Here is a 22,033-nt window from a genome sequence, read left to right as displayed (position 1 = left end):
TAAAGGTTCATTGTATAGTTTCTACTTTCTATATAAAAAAAATATATTTTTTTAATAGTGTATTGTCGAGTCAATAAATTATTAATACCTATTTTGTGATCTTCAAATTAGAAATAAAAATTAAATTGACTTAACCCTTATTGATACTAATAATATATTAAAAAAAAGTAAATATAAATGTATTGAAAAAGTCAGTGATAAATGGGAGTAAAAGTTATCTAATAGTGTACAGTGAACAGCTACGCATATCTACATTAAAATCGATAAAGAATCAAATTTGTGTTTATTGCTTTACTGGACATAGATTTAAATCAGCATTGTATTGCTCGTCGTGGATTAAGTTAATTTGTTATTACAATGATTTCAGTCCCATCGCTTAGCCCTAACTATCTCGAATCACATTTTTTTCAACCAATAAACATTTGTTCATATTAAATACCTATTTGAAGGTTCATACGGTTTCATAATCTCATTTTCTTATTTCTTTCGATTGTAATAACGTGAAATTATTAAATAAAATAACGTAGCCTATTAAGAATCTGTAATTAATATTTTATGCAATATAAATAGATGCACATAAAAAAAACCATATTCGAAATGTATTTTAGTTATTTATGATCAAGTAGAGTTAGGTTAGGTTTTGTTGGTATCTTTTGTTAACTCATTAATTGGGTACGATTATTCAACATCATTTTATTATTTAAAAAAAAAAAATATTCATCATACGTGAGAAATTCGATTCATTATTCATTATTATATTTTCAAATAAATTATACCAAGGTTTAATGTTAAAATGTGTATTAAATATAATTATCATATCTCATTTATTATATTTTAACGTATACACCAGCAGCTTAAATACGCATTTCCATGAAAATGAGACAAAAAATAAATAACAAAAACCTATAAAATATACGTTAAAGTTATGTAAAATATATATACCTACACATAAATCTAATATTGGGTAAATTGTTCACTGATTATAATAATTTAAAGTTTAGAAATGTGGAATAGGGAGATGCAGAAGTTTCTTATCGCTATTTTAATTTATTGCCATGCCATTCCTTTAGTCTATACCACAAAATCACTACAATTAACACACTATTCGTTTGTTTCAATGTTTGAGTTTGTAAAAAATCATCAAACTAATGTATAGTATCTATTTAAATCAAAACAATGTACTTAAGAAATGGCGTTACAATTTAAAATTCCTCACAACTATAGTTTAAAAATAAAATATTTAAAAAAAACCTCTGAGTAAACATAAGCTAATTTTGTTGCCCTATTATGTTTGAATATAGGTCAATTATTTACTCTACTATTAAAACTTGCTAATAAAACTCAATGTGGATCGTCCAATGAACATTTTCTGTGTTACACCTTACAGACTTGTAAGGCACTAAAGCAGAGACAACAAATTGGATTAAGGCGTCCTACTTAAATAATATATTATATTGATAATCAATACACAAATTATATAACATACATTGTTGTATTTAAAAAAGTTAAGTAAAATATTTCTACTTCTACCTAACTAAGAAAAAATGAGCCTAAGTCATAAAAAGTTCAAAGAAAATATTTGAAAAACATGCGAAACAATATAATTATAGAGTTGTAATTATTGAATATTGAGCAATTAAAAAATATTGTATTTCATTTAATGTTATAATACATACATTCATATTGCCTAAATTAATATTGTAGCAATATTTTATTTCGTTTAAAATAATATCCGCTACATATTTTTGGAATCAAAAACAAGGCTGTTTTGCATATACAAAATTTGCATTTATATTTTATTATATATAAAATTAGCTGACAGAGTTTAGTTTCATATTTTTTAAATTGAATTGGTTTATTAAAAGATTTTGTTGTGAGTGCGAAGATTTCGAATATTATTGTAGACGCAAGTAACAACCAATTACCTACCTATGTTGGCACCGGATTTAACTGAAAAGATTTATTTTTCCGGTTAACTACATCTTTTTCTCTAATATTCTAACAACATAATCTATCTTATAATTCTAAACACATTGCATTTATTACTAGTACGTTTGTTCATCGCACGTGATTTCGTTAAAAAAAAAATGTATCGGTATATTCGAACACGTAGGTAGCTGATTTCTTGGACCGTGACATTGCAGAGCTCGGAGATTTGTATCAAAAGTCGTTTGTCGAGAAAATTTGTGGTGAGAAAGCTATCTGAAGATAGTGCGGGGCAAGTAATAGCGAGTAATAGAAAAATGATCTTGTAACAAACAAGACATCGCTGTACAGTTTGTCACAAAGTTTAAGAGAAACTTTCATATGGCACTGTGAGTTTTACATTTCTTTTTAAATTTACCTCTCAATGAAATGATATTTATTTGAACCCATATTGTAATATTTATTTTTTTTCGTATAATATTTTTTATTAATCTTGGACCTTTGGTACATAATATATCAGCCATTATACCAGCGGTCTACGACGTTTTCTGTTTTGTGATCTGCGTTTAATATTTTAAGTGGTTAGCGACCACCACCTTTCCTTGTTTTTAATATTAAACAGTGTTCAATTATATTACATTTCTAAAGCTTTCTTCATATAATTTTACACAAATAACATATTTTTTTAATTTAGATGAGTGACGTCGATTATCTCAGATAATATATGCAACAACCTGAATTAATTTTTGTTTTGTTTTTATTTTATTGATTATTATTCAGCTTCGACAACAAAGGCAATAACGCTGCATGAATTAACATTTTCCTAAAGTATTAGTGTTATTAACAAGTTTTATTTGTCTTAAGATACAAATAATAAAAACAAAACAAACTCAAGATTAAAGCATAGAGCTTTACAATAGAATTTGTTGTTCGATTCATAATATAATATTCCTAATAATAATATTGGTATCCATAGTTTATCGACAATTTTTATTTGTTTAAATAATTGAATGGTATTATATTCGTTCAACGTATTGAAACCTGAACTTTCTGATATAATATTATTTATTTTGAGTTCTCTATATTTAATTGCCAGTAATATAGCTATTGATTCCACCTATATACGAGAATGTTGTTCGAAGTTGAAACGCTGTCTGGTTGTTGTTTATGTTATTATGGATATTCCGAACACTTAGAATTTTTATGAAAGCCTCTTTGAGATTCGAATATACTTTTTAAAACCCAATGTCATAATATTATACTTGGTGATAAATTTTCTTCAGGCAGTGAATTAAGTTTAGTATTTCTGTTTAATGTACTTATCCATGGAGATCTAAATATTTTTTCTACTCGTATTTTTTTGAGAAATTTTCATATTTGTTGTGGTTTTTATATTTTTTTGGTTGTGTTCTTCAAAGAAAAAATATTATTATTGTAACTATCTGATTCTCGACCATGCCATAGTGATATCTCTATTATTTTTTGAATTCGAATTTTATTTAATCGATTTAGCCATACTTTTAATTTGGCTCTTTTGAACTCATTTTTAGTCCTTAACAACGGTGCATTATGATTGTAGTCGATTCATATAATTAAGGTGTTAGAAGATGTACCTATTGCACACGTGCCTTTGCTTTTAATGTCAATTTATTTATTTTGATCAAAGTTAGGTTAGCATTTGTCATTTAAGAAAGGTAATAAATTATATTTTTATAGAAAATTAATTTTTTTGTTAAGCAAAAATGTTTTGTGACTCTGGATTAATCGCTGATTTGATATAGAAACGGAATTCGTATGAATGTTAATTGATAAACATTTTCAAACATCTAGGTTATGAATGAATGGTTCTAATTGCTGGTACAGTTTATTTTAATTTCCCGGAAGTTGTAGTTTTTGGACTTAACTCCTTCATAAATAATCGGTTAAAGATTAATTATGTGATACAATTTTTAAAAGGTTTTAATTTGTATTCATCAATTTTTTAATTACTTTTGCCAGGTTTTAAGAAGACATCAAACACGCACGTGTAGTCTCCGCTCTCTATCCGTCTTGCGAACTTACACCATATTATACAAAATTTGAGTTCAGCAGAATGAAATTTGTGTTGTCAGCTTAATATTAAATATGGCTTTAATATTAGAGTGAATTGACGCATTAAAGAAATTCGAAATAAAAGCAAATTATGAGTATACACAATATGGTAATTTTGAAATTCTTATTACTCAATTAAAAATTAAAGTATTGTACAAAAACCGAAGAACACTGATTAACTGCTTACTTTTAAGTTTGATCAAATGTTAATTCACTGTAATATTAAAGCTAACGACAATAAATTTGTTCTACTGAATGCAAATTTGTGATGTTGTATGTTGGTAAGACGGTCTTTACACGTTATTTGGTTTATGGTCGATTCTAAGTAGGGATGATTAATACCTTTGTTCTAGGTTGGAGAATCTGAGAAATGTAAAATATTTTTAGCGCTCAAGTGTTGTGATAGTTTTTTATAAATATATTACTTAATTCAAATTTATAATATTTTTTTTTCAATACAACAAACAAATAATAACTGTAATAATTATGAGTTGATAATTTATGAGTAAAATGTACAATACAATTTAGCACATTTAGCAAATTAAATTAAAACTTACCTGATATATTAAATCACTAAATTACCTGTCGTTGAAATATTTTATAACTCTTTTTGTAAATAAAATGTTATTATTTTTATTTTTACTGAAGCTTATTAATTCTATAGTGACGAACAATTTTTTTAGTAAAGTAGTTTACGTTTTAACAATTGCAATATTAAGAAATTATGAAAAGAATTGAATTGAACATTAAATAATTTGTAAAATTAAAAACTGATAAGTACTATAATATAATAATAAATATAATAGTATAAAAATACGAAAAAAATAAATGGTAATATAATAAAGCATAGTAATACAATTGTTCATCAAGTTAATTGTTCGATTTAATATTTTATACCCAAGGGAATATTATATACAGTACACTTTATAATTGTATTTTATACTATTTAATATATTCAGTAATTTTTATCGTTATAACACATTTGTATATAGTCTAGGCATTCGTCCATTATGAATATGAAAATATAATTCTTATTTTCTCAGATTATTTACATCTCTTTATTTTAATTTTATTAAGACTGTACACAAACTTACTATGAATTGATCATAATCAATAAACATTTATGCTACTAATATTGATCGTACATTCAATATTTTCCCTTACGACATTATTTTAAAAGTATTGTAAAATCATAAATTAGACATATGAGTACAACAAATGGGAAAAATTAAATAAAACCTTCAATTTTACTATGATTTTTTAGGTTTTGATTGATAACTATTATGTATGATATACCTTAATACATGTTTAAAATTTAAATTATAAAATGCGTAAATCTTCTTTGAATCACTAGATGTGTCTTGTCTTGCTTGCTTGCATAATATATTTGCTTTTACTTAAAATTACTTATATATATATATACACGAAAGTATATATGTTTATGAATAATATAATTTATTAAATTAATCACGTTCTTAGGGCCGTTAATCGCCTTAAAACAAGCCGAGCAAACATTCACATTCATGGCCCATGTACAGTAATCTCTTTGTTAATCCCTAACAATGTTAAGTCGTGACAAACGGTTCATATAGAGCATGTGTATTAAACGAAAGTATATTTTTTATACCTATTGTTTTCGCGTATAAAGTTAAATAAATATGGAAATTAAAATTACCTTAGAGTAATAGTTAGAACTGTAAAAAACAAAAATTCCAAAAAATAGGATGGTATTATTAAATTGCATGTGAATACTTAACCTTTGATGTATGCATTCAAATATAACTTAGGCAATTCAATATGTAAATTGAAAATTCCTTGTAAAACAAAACATCTATGATTAACAAAAAATATATTTTTTTTTTCAAACCTATGTGGACTAAATATATTAAATAACGTATGATTCACCAAAATAACATAAATATCAGGTTGTACCTAGTATTACGGTATGGAAGACCATTAAAATATTAAATTACAAATTAATTCATCCATATACAATATAATACAATACATGCATTTATCGCCTAACGTTTGTTCTTGCATTAATCACGGAGTCCAGTCACATTTAATTATTTACCTCAACAAGTACAATTCAAAATATACTCCTTGAGCGGACCACAGTGTTGCAATTTAGTTTTATTACCCACTTCGTTGGGTTCTAATTGCAATTCAGAATCAGTGTTTTCTAACCAGGTCATCGACAAAGTAAATAGAATTAATTTAACCACAGCCCCTAAGTGTTGGTCAATGGTCAATATACCTGCGTAATAGTTATTCCGTATTGGCAACTCGGCCACGGCGTCGAGCAATTCTTTAATTTGAAGCCCGTCGTATGCCATAACGAATAAGCCCTTATTCGATTTTAAATCTCTGATATACAGTGATCCGTCGTAACCGTAGAATGAATAAAATTAAAAACACACAAAACAATAATTTGAAAATCATGTTACGTGTGCGTTTTTGCCTGAATGTAACTACTCAATAATTTATTATTTACGAATAAAATAGGAAGTAATAAGTTCAGAAGTTTTGTTTATTTTGAAATAATAAAGCTTGAATCTGAGATAAAATTATTATATTTGTGTTAAAACTTATAAGTCAAGGATTTTCAATACTTAGTTATCCAATTATTATAACACTAACCATATATTAGACAATTAATATTTGTTTGTATTTTTAAAATCAAATCGCACTATAAAAAAATAGAGATCAACATATTATTCATCGATAGCTGACACAGACTATTCAAAATATTCAAATAAATGTATGAAAATGATTTGATTTTGTTTTACTTTTAAGTATTTTAAGACATAGAATAAGATTAGAACGTCACACTGATCAATGTATTTTCTAAGATAATATTGAATGTCTTGTGATTTTCAATTCAAAGTGTAAAAAAAAATGTATTACTTGTATAAAATTGTCGATGATTGAAAATGAAAAACAGAGTTATCAATATAGTACAATATTTGTATGCGAATAACATTGGATTTCTTAAGTTTGTTTGCTACCACTCAAAAAAAAATGTTTCATTTAAATACAGGAAAAAATGTTAACAGATAAGGGTAACAAGCCATCTAATATCTGTGTAAACACACACGTTTCCATCAAATAGGATTGAAAAATTAAAAAAAAAATCTCATTAAAAAGCAATACATTATTAAATGGGCTTTATTTAATATGAAGTCTAGTGCTGTATGCTTGTATCTACTATTCATATTTTATGTTTTAAAATTGCTAAATTTTTCGTGATAGTTTCAATCAGTGCTATACTAAAGCTAGCGGAAACTAAAAATAAATGTTTAGAAATGTGCCCAATGTATCATTCAATATTATGCACCTATAGGTGATCTATGTGTACATATCTTGTAAGCATAATAATATAATCTACTGAGTCACAAAACGAAATGTGAATAAAGTTATTGGGACGTCGATAAATTATCAAAAACAAAATTAGGTCATTGTGATGAGGATATGGCGATTGAAACTGCAGTATTTCACCAACTCCCCTTTTCTAAATATCCTACTCTGCGAAAAGCGAATATTTGAGTGATTTATTTGATTTCATAAACCATTGATTCCATATTGAAACCTGATTCTTATATTTTATTTATTCGTGACACAGCACTTAAGGATTACATCTACTAGAGGTCCGACCTAACACAATAATAATATAATATGACGATATTGAAAAAGTATCTTCCACATAATGAATATTAAATCATGTTTAAATTATTTTTTGTAATAGTAAGAATTATTTTCTTGTTATTTTAACTAAAACCTTGTTTTTCGAATTTTTAAAGTTTTAAATCATATTTCATAGAGATTAGTATTTTATTTGTATACTGTTTTTACACTTAAACCGAAGTTCTAAATTGTTTACTAATTATTTATTTATTTCTGGACTCAAGCAAAACGATTTTTATGAAAATCGTGAATAGAAATATGGAGAAAAAAATGAAATTGATACAACAATTATTTTGAAGTTTTGTAGAAACTAATCATCATTTACACATGATATTTAGCTATTTAAAAGTCCGTTTTGATAGCAATTATGATATAGGTGTATATTTTTTTTTACTTAGCACAAAGCTGTAAGAGCCATTAGTTGTGTGTTTATTTTTTTTCTTAACAAATATATTAAATTATAGATTACATTAGTACACACCAAACAATTTTATTGAACTGTAATACTGACTATTTATTTTCAAAATTTTAAAATTTATGTAAGAACAGCTTAAGAGAAACTTTTGTTTTATAAACAAAAATGTTACAAAACATAAATCTAAAAACCTTGAAATGTAAAAAATGTTAATTTTTCATAAACTGCTCAACAATTTCCAAATTAATTTGAAAATGATAAAAACCCCAAAAAGTAGATACACATTTATAATATTAAGTAGTATTAATTAAATTGAAATGCTATTTTATAATTCATTTTAGTGTTTATTTATACTAATATCTTACTAGAAAAAAAAATAGATAATAATTAGTACCAAAAAAAAAATTTACGGCATCGGATATCAAATTGTATATGAATTACATTTTAATGAAAGTTTCCTTAAATATTTTATATTCATTTATATAGAAATGTAATTAAAATTATAAAGCAGACAAGATACAGACACTGGGTGTTGGTCAATTGTCTCACTTCACTTATCTCGATGAAAGATAAAATCGTATAATTATTTTTAATTAAATTGGGAAACTTTTTTTTCTTAGAATTCGGATACACATCATTCTTCAAAGTACCTACCTACTCATAAAGCAATATTGAGTAGAGATTTTTAAAATGTAAATATATTAAATATTTAATCATACCGAATAATATACATACAACTTTAACTATAGTCTGTAAGATGTATTGTAATTTATTTAATTATTTAATTTAAACAATTCTACATTCGTGGAAATACAATATTTTAAGTTTGAAACACATATTTGGTACAAGTTGATAATTCTTACGAAAGAATAACTGGTGAGCATATTTATATGGCAAATCATATTACAGAACGTTGGCTATAAAGACATTTTAATTTGTATTACTCATACATTTAATTCAACACTTTGTTGTAAAATTTCAAAAGCTTTTTTGATCCTTTAAAAATAATTAGTGTGTCTTAATAAATAGGTATAAATAATAAATGGTCATTGACAAATTTGCGATCTAGATATTATAATTAATTATTATTTAAATACCTATTAGTAATAAAATACAATTACTGTCAATAATTATTTATTATATGGTTGTTTATGACATCTCCATACAAAATATATTAAAAACTACTTTTACATAATATTGTGCATTTTTTTTATGCATACATAATTTAAATTTTACATGATATATGCTTTGAGCCATGACAATGACAATATCAGTGAGTTGAATCCGAAATCTATTTTTTGGTTTTGAATAAATGTGGAGTTTTTAGTGGTACGATATCTATATATAACTATATAATTTAATTTTAAGGTTATTGCAATGATAAATACATTTCATTATTTAGTAGTCATAATTAAAATTATTATTTTATTACTGTATAAAACTAAAACAAATGATTTTTAAAAATACACTTCTAGAATTTTGGCATACCTCTAAAAACCCATGTTTTGATATGTAATAAGAAGATCGTGTGTTTTATTCAAATTGATAGTTCTCATGTGGAAATTAAATTTTGATTAAATTAGCAATTTAAGTATTTCTTATAAAAATAACAAAAAAGTAATTAAAAAATAATGACATGAATCTTTAGAAAATATTTAAAAAAAAACATTAAATCGTCATTTTAATCAATAAGGAATACTCCAAGAGATTTGTCTTCCCCTATAATCCCAATTTTAATTTAGCACATAATTTTTGAGAATTGAGTGATATAACAAAATAGAGGTTTTTGGGGACGACTATTTTTGTGGTGCAATTATTACTGTAATTTGTTTGAAATTGTCTAAAATAGTAATCATGAAAATACCCTTAAAAATTCGCTAAATAGATTTACGATTTCAATGCCTAACTTATATGAGATCAATGTAAAAGTTTGTGTAGAAAAACCTGAAACGTTAATTATATTTTGAAGAATGAAGATAGAAAAAACTGAAAATGTTCGTTATGAACATATTGTATTAATGTATTCTAAATTTAAATTTATGAATTTGTTTTGCTACATACTGTTATCGTTAAAGTTGAATAATAACAAAAAATTCCACCTTTTAATACCAAAAACATAATGTATGTCTCCTCGATCGATTTGAGGTTTTAGGAGATGACCATAATTGTGGTGTTTAAAATTGTTTAGGATAGTACATTGATAGATAACTTGTGTAAAATTAAAAATTTCTCATTCGCAATATGCAAAATAGGTTTTCGATTCAACACACGACTGACCGGTTTGTATGGAACAACACCATTACGTAAAATAATGTATTATAATATTATGAATTATATACAAATAATAAGCATTTGCTATGATCAATTAAAACCACTTATGAAATCGAGTTGCAACTAAACATTTCTTTTTATTATCATTAGGATAAGCCTCGGCATCTAAACCATTGACCAGAATAGTCTTCTATTTTTATGTAGTTACTAACAATTATATATATTATAATAATTAAAAATTAAAAACACTGAGTATAATCTGTTATTATTATGATTGTATTTGTTATTTTTGTGAAGTATAAAAATAACCATACAACGGCTTTCTAAATTGAATTATTGTTAGTCATAAATGTTACTATTGTGACGAATGTAATTTTAAAATTTGAATGAATTGTTATAACAACAATCATTAGTACATTTTATTTTAACCATAATCAATTTTATTACGTTATACTATACTTGTCTTACATTGAAATTTGTTCAAATTATTGCTAATCTTAAAATAGTCTAACGTGGGTAATGTGCGTAGCTACCATAGTTTATTGATTTGAGCTTTACATAGATTTTGAAATGCGTTATTTGTAAGTTCACATATTCTAGATAAATAACAGTTAAATTATATTAAATAAAAGTTTCAAAAGTATCAGTATTATTAGGTATAGATTAGACATTGAGCAAAGTCAATACTTTGAAAAATTAATTTTTCTGCAGTTTTTGGCAGTGTTATAACAGTTGTTAATTGTGTGGTGTTAATATCATATCACGTTATTGTCCAGTTAACGTTAAAATAAATAATACACTTATCATTGTTTCGCGATAAGGTGAGCCGTTGGACGACGTGGCAACATTTGGTCACTTTATTTAATAATTATTATAAAAGAAAAACAAAATGTCTAAAATATGCAAGAGAAATATTGTTAAATAAAACAAAAATAATATAAGCCTGAAAAAAATATATTGTTGACTTTAAAATATGACTGGCAACAAAAGTTTCATTAGTTCTTTCTTCCTTTTAACTTTTAGAAGTTTTGGAAAATATTTTGCGTACATCGCCCAACGTTACGTTATTAAATGGGACAGACAATAGCATATCGATCGTAAACCACAACGGATGGCAAGATAAAATTTATAATCGAGTTTTTCTATTCAATCTAAAAATAACGTAACTATGAATTAAACTTATTATAAATTACATCATTTTTTTTATATAAAATTCATATTCCTTTAACGTATTTTCTTTCATTGTTAACAGCGTGAAAAAAATCTTGAAACTCGTGTTTAAGAATTTTACTAATTTCAGGTTAGTAATAATGGTTTTTTTGAGGTATTTTCGTTTTTGATAAAAAAAGTATGGATGTATACGAACATTTTTTTATTCATGATATTATATTACGCATGACAGTTTTAACCAGTCTTATAATTGTTCAAGTCTAAAGTTTAAGTCTTAGTATATTCTTCTACCCACCTATTAGAAGTATTAATATCCCTAATTTCTGGAGAAGTTCGCGCTTACAGAGATGCAAGATTGCATCTAAGATACCTAATTCCACAGATTTAAAATTAAAGCTAAATATTTCAGTTTTCAATGTAATTGTGATAACAGACAATGAACACACAAATATGAGTAATTAAGTTGCAAAATGTGCAATCTATTACACATTAAAACCATAAAAAATATTTTATATGTAGCTGATAGTTACTAGAAAAAAATGATTCTATTTTACACCTGAAATTCCACTAAGAATATTTCACATAGCCCTAATACTTTCACTTATCATTTTAATTTAATATCAGCCATTCATTGATTGCATTAGCCTTTTTTTATGAAGTAACTAAACCTCCTTCAATAGTGTTGAATCATTTTTATTTGCATTTATTTCTGACCTTATTTTTTTTTTTTTTATCGAATTAAGAAAATCTAGTTTTATGTATATTTGATATGTAATATTGAATGGTAAAGAAGTGAAATATATTTTAGGTCGTGCCTACCTATAAAATATAAAAAACTTATATTATTATGTTATGAATTTTAAAAGGATTTTTTTTTAAGTATGTTAGTATGTTTCAATTAATTGAACAGTGGTTTTGTAAAATCAAGAATATCAAACTTCATTAATTTAACTTAGTTCACGAAACAAATTATACTTTTTTACTACAAATAAGAAACATTTTCAATATTACATTTTAACTCATTATCTACCAAAAACAAAAATGTTAAGGTTTAATTTGATTTACGCACTAAAAATAAAGTCATGCACTGACAAGATTACAACAAATACCAATTTTTTTTTTTAAATATTAAAGTTTTGAACAAAATATAAACATATTTTAGAGCAATATATAATTTAATTTTACCATAAAAAGTAAATTGACATGCAAAAAAAAAAATATATTTCTTACCGGAAAAGTAATTTTTAAAAGCTATATCAGTTTTGTTATCCTGTATATTATATAGTATATACATACATTAATAATGCAACGTGCAGAGTGCAGACAAACACACACACAAATATATATATATTTTTCATGTTCAAAAACTTAAATTACTAAACTTTATAATATCACATAATGTGTTTAATTAAAAATCTGTTACGAGAAACACCACCGACAAAACGGTGCCGAAAAAACTTAAAATGGTTATTTTCTAGAAGATCAGAATAATGGTCTTGTCGACAAATCATTTTAACAAAAAACTAAAAATATGGCAAACAATATTCTCGGCTTATGTTAAAATAATGTTTTATTTAATTATAAACTGTATTATTAAATTGTATTTTTTTGTATGATTCCGTATAAGTGTTTCTGACAACATTTACTATACATGAACCTATTAAGGTTGTTCCAGTATAAACTTCACATTAAAATTTTGGATTATTTGAATTTAGTTAAGGCAGATGCCATTAATACGCTACGTGTATCTAGGAGATTTGACAACCACTCATTTAAATTGTTATTATTCTATCAAATATCCCAGATCCAGATCCACGATTTCTTTAATATTAAGGTGGTATTTAACATTACTATTGTATTTGGTCTGATTTTATTTGCAAGCTCTCATGGTGTAAACAAGAAAATTACATATTCTTAATGTGACATCTGATTATAAATCAAGTGTTGTTTAAAAAAAGCGGTAACCGGTTTATAATTGCTGTCTGCAGTGGAGGTACCTTATCTGTGTAGGTCAGACCAGTGTGGTGTTGATGTTCATAGTGGGTGTATCTGCGCCACCTACTTCGGCTTAATAATAATATAATATTATCATATAAATTTGTTGGGTGCGATGTTGTGGTTGGGTCAAACGGAAAGTGTGGTTTTCAAATAGCTTCTACATGAACTACATACGACAAACTATAGGTGTTCATAAATCAATACCGAGTTTATCCAATAACATATTGTCCTTTTGTTGTAATTAATTGTCATTTCATTGTGAAATATATTTTTAAAAGCTCAACATACATTTTAACAGGCGGAAAATATTAAAACACACCTGAATTCAGTTTAGGGGGTCCATGCTATTTTATTTCACTAAAAACTTGCTACCCAGTGAGAAAATATCCACTTAAAATTCTGAATGTAATTCCATTGGGTTATAAAAAACAACTGGTTACAGTAAATCAGACCATAAAGTAAAAAGTTATGACCTAGCAAAGTTCCAATGAGAATAATAATTATTAGTTATTTAGTTTGATAGTATTAATAATTAATTATAATGTGGTACAGTAAACATTCTCACAGAAACTGGTATCACGTGGGTTACTATAGGTATATTATCAGCTCTGCAGCGAATTGACTTTTTCGTAACGTATCACAACAAAAATGTAAGAAGGGAATATTATTCAATAGGGAATCATATTATCACAAATTATATTCTGTATCATTCCTAGATAAATATCTGAAAGATATGGATTTATATAATATGTATTTTTTTATGTTACCCTTGATACGAGTACAGCAAAAGTAAAACAATATATTTTGGGTTCCATATACTTTGTATATTTTATTTTGACCACAAAAACTAATTAATTATGACATGATTTTCTTAATGAGGAACTTGATTGATAGGTACACGAGAAGTACTTTTCCAGTAATATATGCTGTATACATCATTTGGACACTTGTTTCCATTATTAGACATTCGATAAAAATTATCATACAGTTCATGACAGATCGATTTAAACTTAGAACACAAAAAAACTGTATGTTTTGAAACAAAATATAGGTTAACCAATATGATTTTCAGGTACGATGTATTTTTAGGAGCACAATAGGTGATAATTAATGAAGTTTTGTGGCATAACTGACAACTGATATAGCTCTCAGACAACACCCGAGCTAGGTATTTAACAATTACTATGTGTTAATAATAATTAATAATAGTATACATTGATTCATTTAAAAAATATATAAAATTGTTTGAACATATTTTTTTTTGTACGATGACCCAATGAGTCACGACTGGTTTACATTGCTAGACGGTAATTATTTACTTAAATGGTAATATTACTCTACCGATCAGTAACGATATTATATTTCATTGACGAATAAAATTATACAGCTTAGGTGCCTATTAAAAATATACCTAATATGAATATACAACGGTGAACACTTTGATATATTTATGTCTTTATTATATAATTATAAAAATGGACAGTTCAATAAACGAGCATTTTAACATTTCATCAGTTCAACTATTTTTTTTTTTTTTTTAATTTCTTACAACTCACGAATGTTCAAGATATTAAAATAAACTTACGAAATTGGAATGCAAATACTCCTAATTATTAATATTATCTATTATTTATTTAACTATTAAATAATATATAATTATTGTTTCATGTTTAATAATGTTTTATATTTAAACTATTATGTATAAACCTATTAAGATGGTACGCAATTTATATAGCTAGATTATAAGCAACGCTGAGTTATTACATTATAAACATTATTTTAAAAATGAAATTTCAATTTTGTATTAAAAAGTTTTTAATATTAATACCTTTACTTATAGCACCTACACTTTAAAAAAAAAGTACCGAATTCGGAGAAAAGTGTTTTGGGAACTTGTATCTCGTCGCTTTTAACGGAGGTAGGTAGGTAGGTACATTAAAATTTTTTTTTATTCGTTTAAGTTTTAAATATCTACTAGTATAAAATCTTCACGAAAAATAAAAAGAATATTGTAATAATATGAACGATAGAAAATGTTAGTAATATTACTAAAGAAAAATGTATTAAAATCACTTTGATAATTATTTAAATTTTTAAGTTATTTTAAAATTGTCACTTGCAGTGTACTAAATTAAACCAAGTATTTAACTGGTGCAATAATTATTGGCATAAAGAGTAAATGTATTAGATACGTTTAGTTAAGTATTTAAATGTGATCTCAAATATCAAAATAAGGATTTAGTATTAACTATTATTTATTAAGTATGAAGAACATGTTTTAAAAAAATCAATGACCGTCCAACTGGATTTAATTTATACAACCAAGCAAAAACCTTGTGGCTCGAAAATTCGGAGTAACGTTTACGAATAGGTAGGTATAATAAATTACAAGTTACGATTATTATTTCGGATATGTGAAATAAGCGGGAAACATCTTCTAGACTGTTTGTATAAACCTTGTATGAAATGTGCAAATTAAAATTAGGTACTACTTATTTGTTTTGGTTAAATTATAAGCTTAAAATACTTCATGAATAAATGTCGATAAAAATATTCGATAGTATTTCGTCCTGCATAGGTACCGGAATATAATGTTGTATGAACACCAATGTCGCAATAACCGGGTGTGCATTGAGTTTTTTTAAACACACTGGCCCGGGGCCCCGGCATTTAATGGTGTCCAATGATACAAATTGAAAAATATGTAGAAAGAAAGCAAATGAAACCATTCTCTTACGAAAACTTTTCATAAAGTTTGAACAATAAATCGATTTTGTTTTGTACACATCATAGTACATCAACGCTTCTGCGACCTGAAAATATAATCGAAATTAAAAATAGTCGATAAAATCAATAGAGTAAAGCCACCAAACTCAAAACCACGTCATGTAAAGGAATGAACATTTTAATTGGCCTGATGAGACGAGTCTCAAATATTGATGTTTATTTTTTTTCGGATTTAGCTGCAGATATTATTCTCTAAGAATAGTGAACTTCTATATTTTTCGATGTGTTTATCGCAATCATAATATGTTTAAGTAAACCATTGACATCTGCTTCAGCTGAGCGATTATTTACAAAAATTATTTTCGTAATTGAATCTTAAAAGATAGACTTTTAAGTATACCTTTAATCGTTATTGAAATTTGAAAGACAACAAACTATTGACATAGAAAATATAATAGAAAATCGTGATAACAAAAAAGCAAAGACAATGATTTTTTTGAAATGATTACATATTAGTTTGTAATTGTTTTTTTTTTTTAAGTTTCCAATAGATAGTTAACTATAAATGTGTATACTGAGTTCATTTTTATATGTTATTGGTTAATTATTTATATTTAAAATGAGAAAAAAAGGCTAAAGGTAATTACATTTCTTTATTTGTAAATACAAAGGGCTGTGTTTTAAATTAAAAGTTTTAATTATTATAAGTCATTATTAAGTTAATGCAACACTGAAATAAATACAAAACAGATTAAACTAACATCATTTAGATACAGTGTTAGAGTTAAATGTTGTTTTTGTTGAGTCAAAATCATTTTTACATTGATAAAAAATGTATATTTTGTAAAATTACTCCGTATATAAATCAGCTGATATGGGACACGAGTTTCGGGTAAAATCATTTCTTGGAATAGGATTTTGTTGTTTGTGGAATTATTATGTAGATTTTCAACTAAACTTGTTTTTTCGGGGACTGGCGCTTTGCTTGTCCAAGGAACTGTAGATTTAGGTATCTAGAATTCTGTGCTTTGTTGAAAAGGTTCATTGCTCCTTTTAAAATTTGGATACAGATAGAATTTACTTCTGTTGACCTTCTTAAAGTAATATTATTTACGAACTACGGCATGCCGGTAATTCTCCGTAAGGACACATTTTGAGCTGCTTCCATTCGGCTCCAGCCACGGTGTGATGGATTTGAGTCTCACTCTGGACTGCCTTAGGCGAGATTTGGATAAAAGTATAGCTGTTTTTGTATAATCAGCTTTTGTTATAAGGACACGTACTCCTAAAGTTTATTACTCGGTAATGAGAATGAAGAATTTTTCTTGTTTTATTGTAAATGCTTGTGGAATTTTCGTGAAAGGTTTGTTAAGACTGAATTATTTTTTCTTATAAATATAAGCATTGTCTTTTCTATTGCGTTGGACCAGCCCAGGTGTATCTATGATTGGTTTTTACCACAACATTATTATATACTATATATAGGGTACTGGAGGAGTCTTACATTTAGAGTGCCGGTGAAACCCAACTGTACAAGTCTGATTATCACACACCCACTTGTTGTCGAAAAAATATCAATGGGGGGGGGGGGGGTAGATTGTAAATGATTAATACCGCCAGTGCGTATATGTAATCAATTATATATTAATAATATGTACATCATATTATAATGATGGTTACGTTATTCGATTAAATATCATTTATTCATATTACTAATTTTCCGCGTCATAAATGTATAATACAATTATTACAGGCACAGTCCAATTCATGATGTGAATGTATAGATTGATTAGAAATATCTAGTATTTCAATCCGCGTTAACAATATTTACTATCAGAAACTATAAAATATAAAACGTACACTAAATATTATTAAGTATGAATGTTAGATAACTTCTAAGTTATTGATAAAAACTATTTTTATTTGTTTTCAGATAGGTTTAAAAATATTTGATTGCAGTCTGTAATAATTAGCATAACTGTTGTAACTTATTCCGTCTGTCTGATTATTTATTTAATTTGCATATTAAATTTTTTGTTTTTACTTTATAAAGTATATTTTATATTTATCTGTTATTACTTTACGGGATATTGTTTCAATTATAATACATTTTAATTTAAAGTCTTAAAAATTATAACATTTCATGTAAGTATTCATAATAATAAAGCATTTCAGCATTTTCAGTTTCAACTTATATCTAATTACTTTTTACATACTGAAATTGTGAGTGAATTAAAATAATATGGTTTAACGAAAATATTAATTTTTATATCGAGTTAAATTTTTATTGATATTACATTCAAGTTAAGATATTCATACATATTACATATTCATACATAATCGTTGTTCTTACATTTTTAAAATCAATTATATTATTTATCAAATATTTATTACAAATAGGGGAAAAAATATGATTTAACGTACTATATGGTACGTTATTGCTAAAAATAGTAAATACTGAATAGTTTGTACACGGTTTTTATATTTATAGTTAAAATATTAAAATATCTAAGATATTTATATCGCAATTTAATTTACTACATTTCAAAATAATTATTAGGTGAGACTGAATCATATTCTATTTAAACATAAAAATAAATATAATTATACAAGTACTAATTTAAATAAGCTTCAGAATTAAAATATTCTAATCAATTTTAATAATTTATTATAATATATGATATGGAAAATAATTTTATTGTGATCAAATAATTTCTGAGCTTTCAAAAATCCAACTAGTTGAGGTTGCTTTAAAAATAAATAGTTGTAAGTAAATACGTAAATATCTACGATGATGTGTATTGCATTTGATTTAGAATTCTCATAACCTTGGATTATTATCATGAATAACATCGGTATTTGGAGTGGTCCTAAATGGTTTCGAATGTGCGTACGCCCTAAAAAAACCACAATACCATAAGCAATTAAAATTTTAGTACTTAATACGTCATCTTTAGCGCATGCAACTTTGAAATACTCTTTATGTATTCAAGTTTCTAAGTATTTCAAACAAAACATTTATTTCTCTCGAGGCAGCATAGAATGCAGCTTTTAGGTGTGTTATTAATATTGACAAAAGTACGACCAACGCAGCGTCTGATGCGTAGGTATAACTTAAGCGAATGTTAGAAATGAATAAAAAATTAAGTAGAATGTAAGTTGAAAACTTAAAACCAGCAATGTTAAATAGTTCTTATGTATTTATACAATAGAAATTGTATGTGCATTCTTTAACTTTAAAAATATGAAAATCGTACATCTTGAAATTCGTGAGATTGCAAAAAGACATTTCGTTGATAAAATTGGATTTTAGATTCGCTTTAAATATTCATCGTTGACGGTCTCTCGAGGGTGAAAAGGGGGTGTGTAGTCATAGAAATGGAACTGAAAAAAAAAGATTTTTTTTTAATTCGTTGATATCGCACGTTCTATATTATGTTTGGGTCACATTGTTAAATTAATAGATATCGGAATATTAAATAAATATTATTGAAAATAAAATTTGCGACAGATGGTTATCAGGCGGTTTATTTTTTTTTTTAATTACAAGTATGAAGTAATGATTTTTTTTTGATATACATATAATATGTTCATAAATCGATTAACGTTGCACAATTGGCTAGGTCAATTATTAAGTACTTAAACGATTTTATATTTAATTCAATAACGCTAATTAAAATTAAAAACCTACCAACTTTGCAAGATTTACCACATATACACTGTTCGAACAAATGTGTGCATTGTACTATTACAGTATTATGTATGTAGTTTTTACCAATAGAGTAATAACAATACAACTGTATAAAACTTCACTTGAACGATCATCATCATAGATACGAGTGCAGCTTTTAAATCGGCATATCAGAGACATCCCTTGTTATTTTTCTCTCACCACGTAATAGTCATTCGTCAAATTGTATTATTTTACCAATTCCTCTTAGATGTAGTGTTCTTTTCAAAATTACTTTGTGTCTCGTGGTAATCTCCACAGTGGTTTATCCAGTCACAAAGTATAGTAACTACAGTGATCTCTTGTCTCCCTATAAACTTTATCATTCGAAAAATAGAACTAAAAACTAATCACATACAGAATGTTTGTAATTTCACTCAAACTAATTCTTCTTGAATAATTAAAGTAGCTGAATAATCATAAATAGTTTTCGTATTAAAAGTAAATTTGTAAATTTAAATACGGAGTGTTTTATTTGCAATGTCACTAATATACATATAGGTATATAAATTTGAATTCGATTTTCATACAATTTGTAGAATGTTTCTACAATAAACATTATACATAAAATATATGAACTAAAATTTAAATTGTTTAATTCACGACTTAAGTAAAAAGTTAAGTTACAAGGATGTTACATTTTATGCATTTCATTACCTAATTTATAATAAATTACGTTTACGTAATGTAATAACAATTTACAAATAATTTATAGTATGAAAATAAATTTTAAAAAATATTGAACAATTCACTTATTTCACTTTTAATTTTCCTACATATAATCATAACTGGTAGGTTATTTATAACTTTTTATTTTTAAATATAGTTTCAATTTTCATATCATAGTTTTTTTTCCGTATGTATATTGTAGGTATAACTTAATATTCTAAATTGATTACTGTTATGAACTCTCACTACCACTCAGCCCTAAGTGCCCACCTTCTGTAAAATGTTTTCTTTAAAACTAGAGTAGGAAAATAAATAAACATTACTATTACCTAACTTTCGGTTCATTGTCACTATTCTGAAAAATGCTAATATGAGGAAACCTAACATTGTGTTTAAAATTTGTCTGTTGATTATATATGGTGTGAAATATGAATAAACTATATAATATTAGTCATTACTGATGTAGTAATGTCTACAACAAAATATGTACCCATAGCTAACATGCAATGTGCAAAACTACCTCCAATATATTATATTATATATATTATACTACGAGTATAATACTGTTGTCACTGACAGTAATGTTACATCGGAGTGCATGTATAACGAAGGCCACGAGCTACGATAAACATTTTTAATTTCTGCCAGTATAATATGGCGCGAATATATACAGTTTGTTATTATAAAAAGAAATAATGAGTAGGTATATAGTAATTACACTCATGACTTTGAACTGTAGACTATAGGATATATATATTATATTATTATGTACATAATTTATTAAATTAATATGTTGATATTATATGTCGAAGTTAATGATTGTGAATTAGATATTGCTGCTTTTGAGTTATGGTCGTACATATTGCGTCTAGTGTATGAACTTTACTAAAAACCCATTCAACCTATCAAAATATTATTTTTTTCACGATCTTCTCCAAACTTATTTTTTTTTTTTTTCATCCAACTCGGTGTATTTACAGTAAAATAAAGTATTGGGAACACAAGCAGCTTTTCAAATTCAGTTCGGTTACAGGGAAATATATTAATTTCTATAGAAAATGTACATTTCCTTGAAACTTTTCGATGTTAGTATAAGTGTTTGATTTTATTCTGGCACAAATGAAGAAAAAAGAAAACTTTGACCACGCAAAAACAATAGTGCAATCAGATATCATACCTGTTTTTAAATGCATCGTGCTCTGCTTTGTTAATGTTTGGTTTCCTGATAAACTGACGAATATAATATCATAACGAAATCACGAATCTTGTAAGCCTGTAGGGAAATCTGAACTTATTTTATTCAGTTAGCCTTTCAACAACCAAAACGAATGGTTTTTACTGTTACAGGCGTA

At 25.9% G+C, this 22,033-nt stretch overlaps 1 protein-coding gene across 7 annotated transcripts in view; it reads left to right on the top strand.

The window, feature by feature from the left end:
• LOC111035008 (leucine-rich repeat and immunoglobulin-like domain-containing nogo receptor-interacting protein 3) overlaps window positions 1-22,033 on the top strand; it is a 148,861-nt gene that overhangs the window by 122,253 nt on the left and 4,575 nt on the right. Inside the window, exon 1 of one of the 7 annotated variants that reach the window (XM_022316486.1) lies at window positions 18,244-18,427. The exons of the other annotated variants lie outside the window; for them this stretch is intronic. The gene's annotated coding sequence lies outside the window, so the exon portion shown is untranslated. Of the gene's footprint in view, window positions 1-18,243; window positions 18,428-22,033 lie in introns of those variants that run through there. 7 annotated transcript variants of the gene reach the window in all.

The sequence above is a fragment of the Myzus persicae genome, unplaced genomic scaffold (assembly GCF_001856785.1).
Source record: "Myzus persicae strain clone G006 unplaced genomic scaffold, MPER_G0061.0, whole genome shotgun sequence".
NCBI lineage: Eukaryota > Metazoa > Arthropoda > Insecta > Hemiptera > Aphididae > Myzus > Myzus persicae.
Note: the sequence above shows the minus strand (reverse complement) of the source record. Positions and strands in the feature narration are given on the sequence as shown.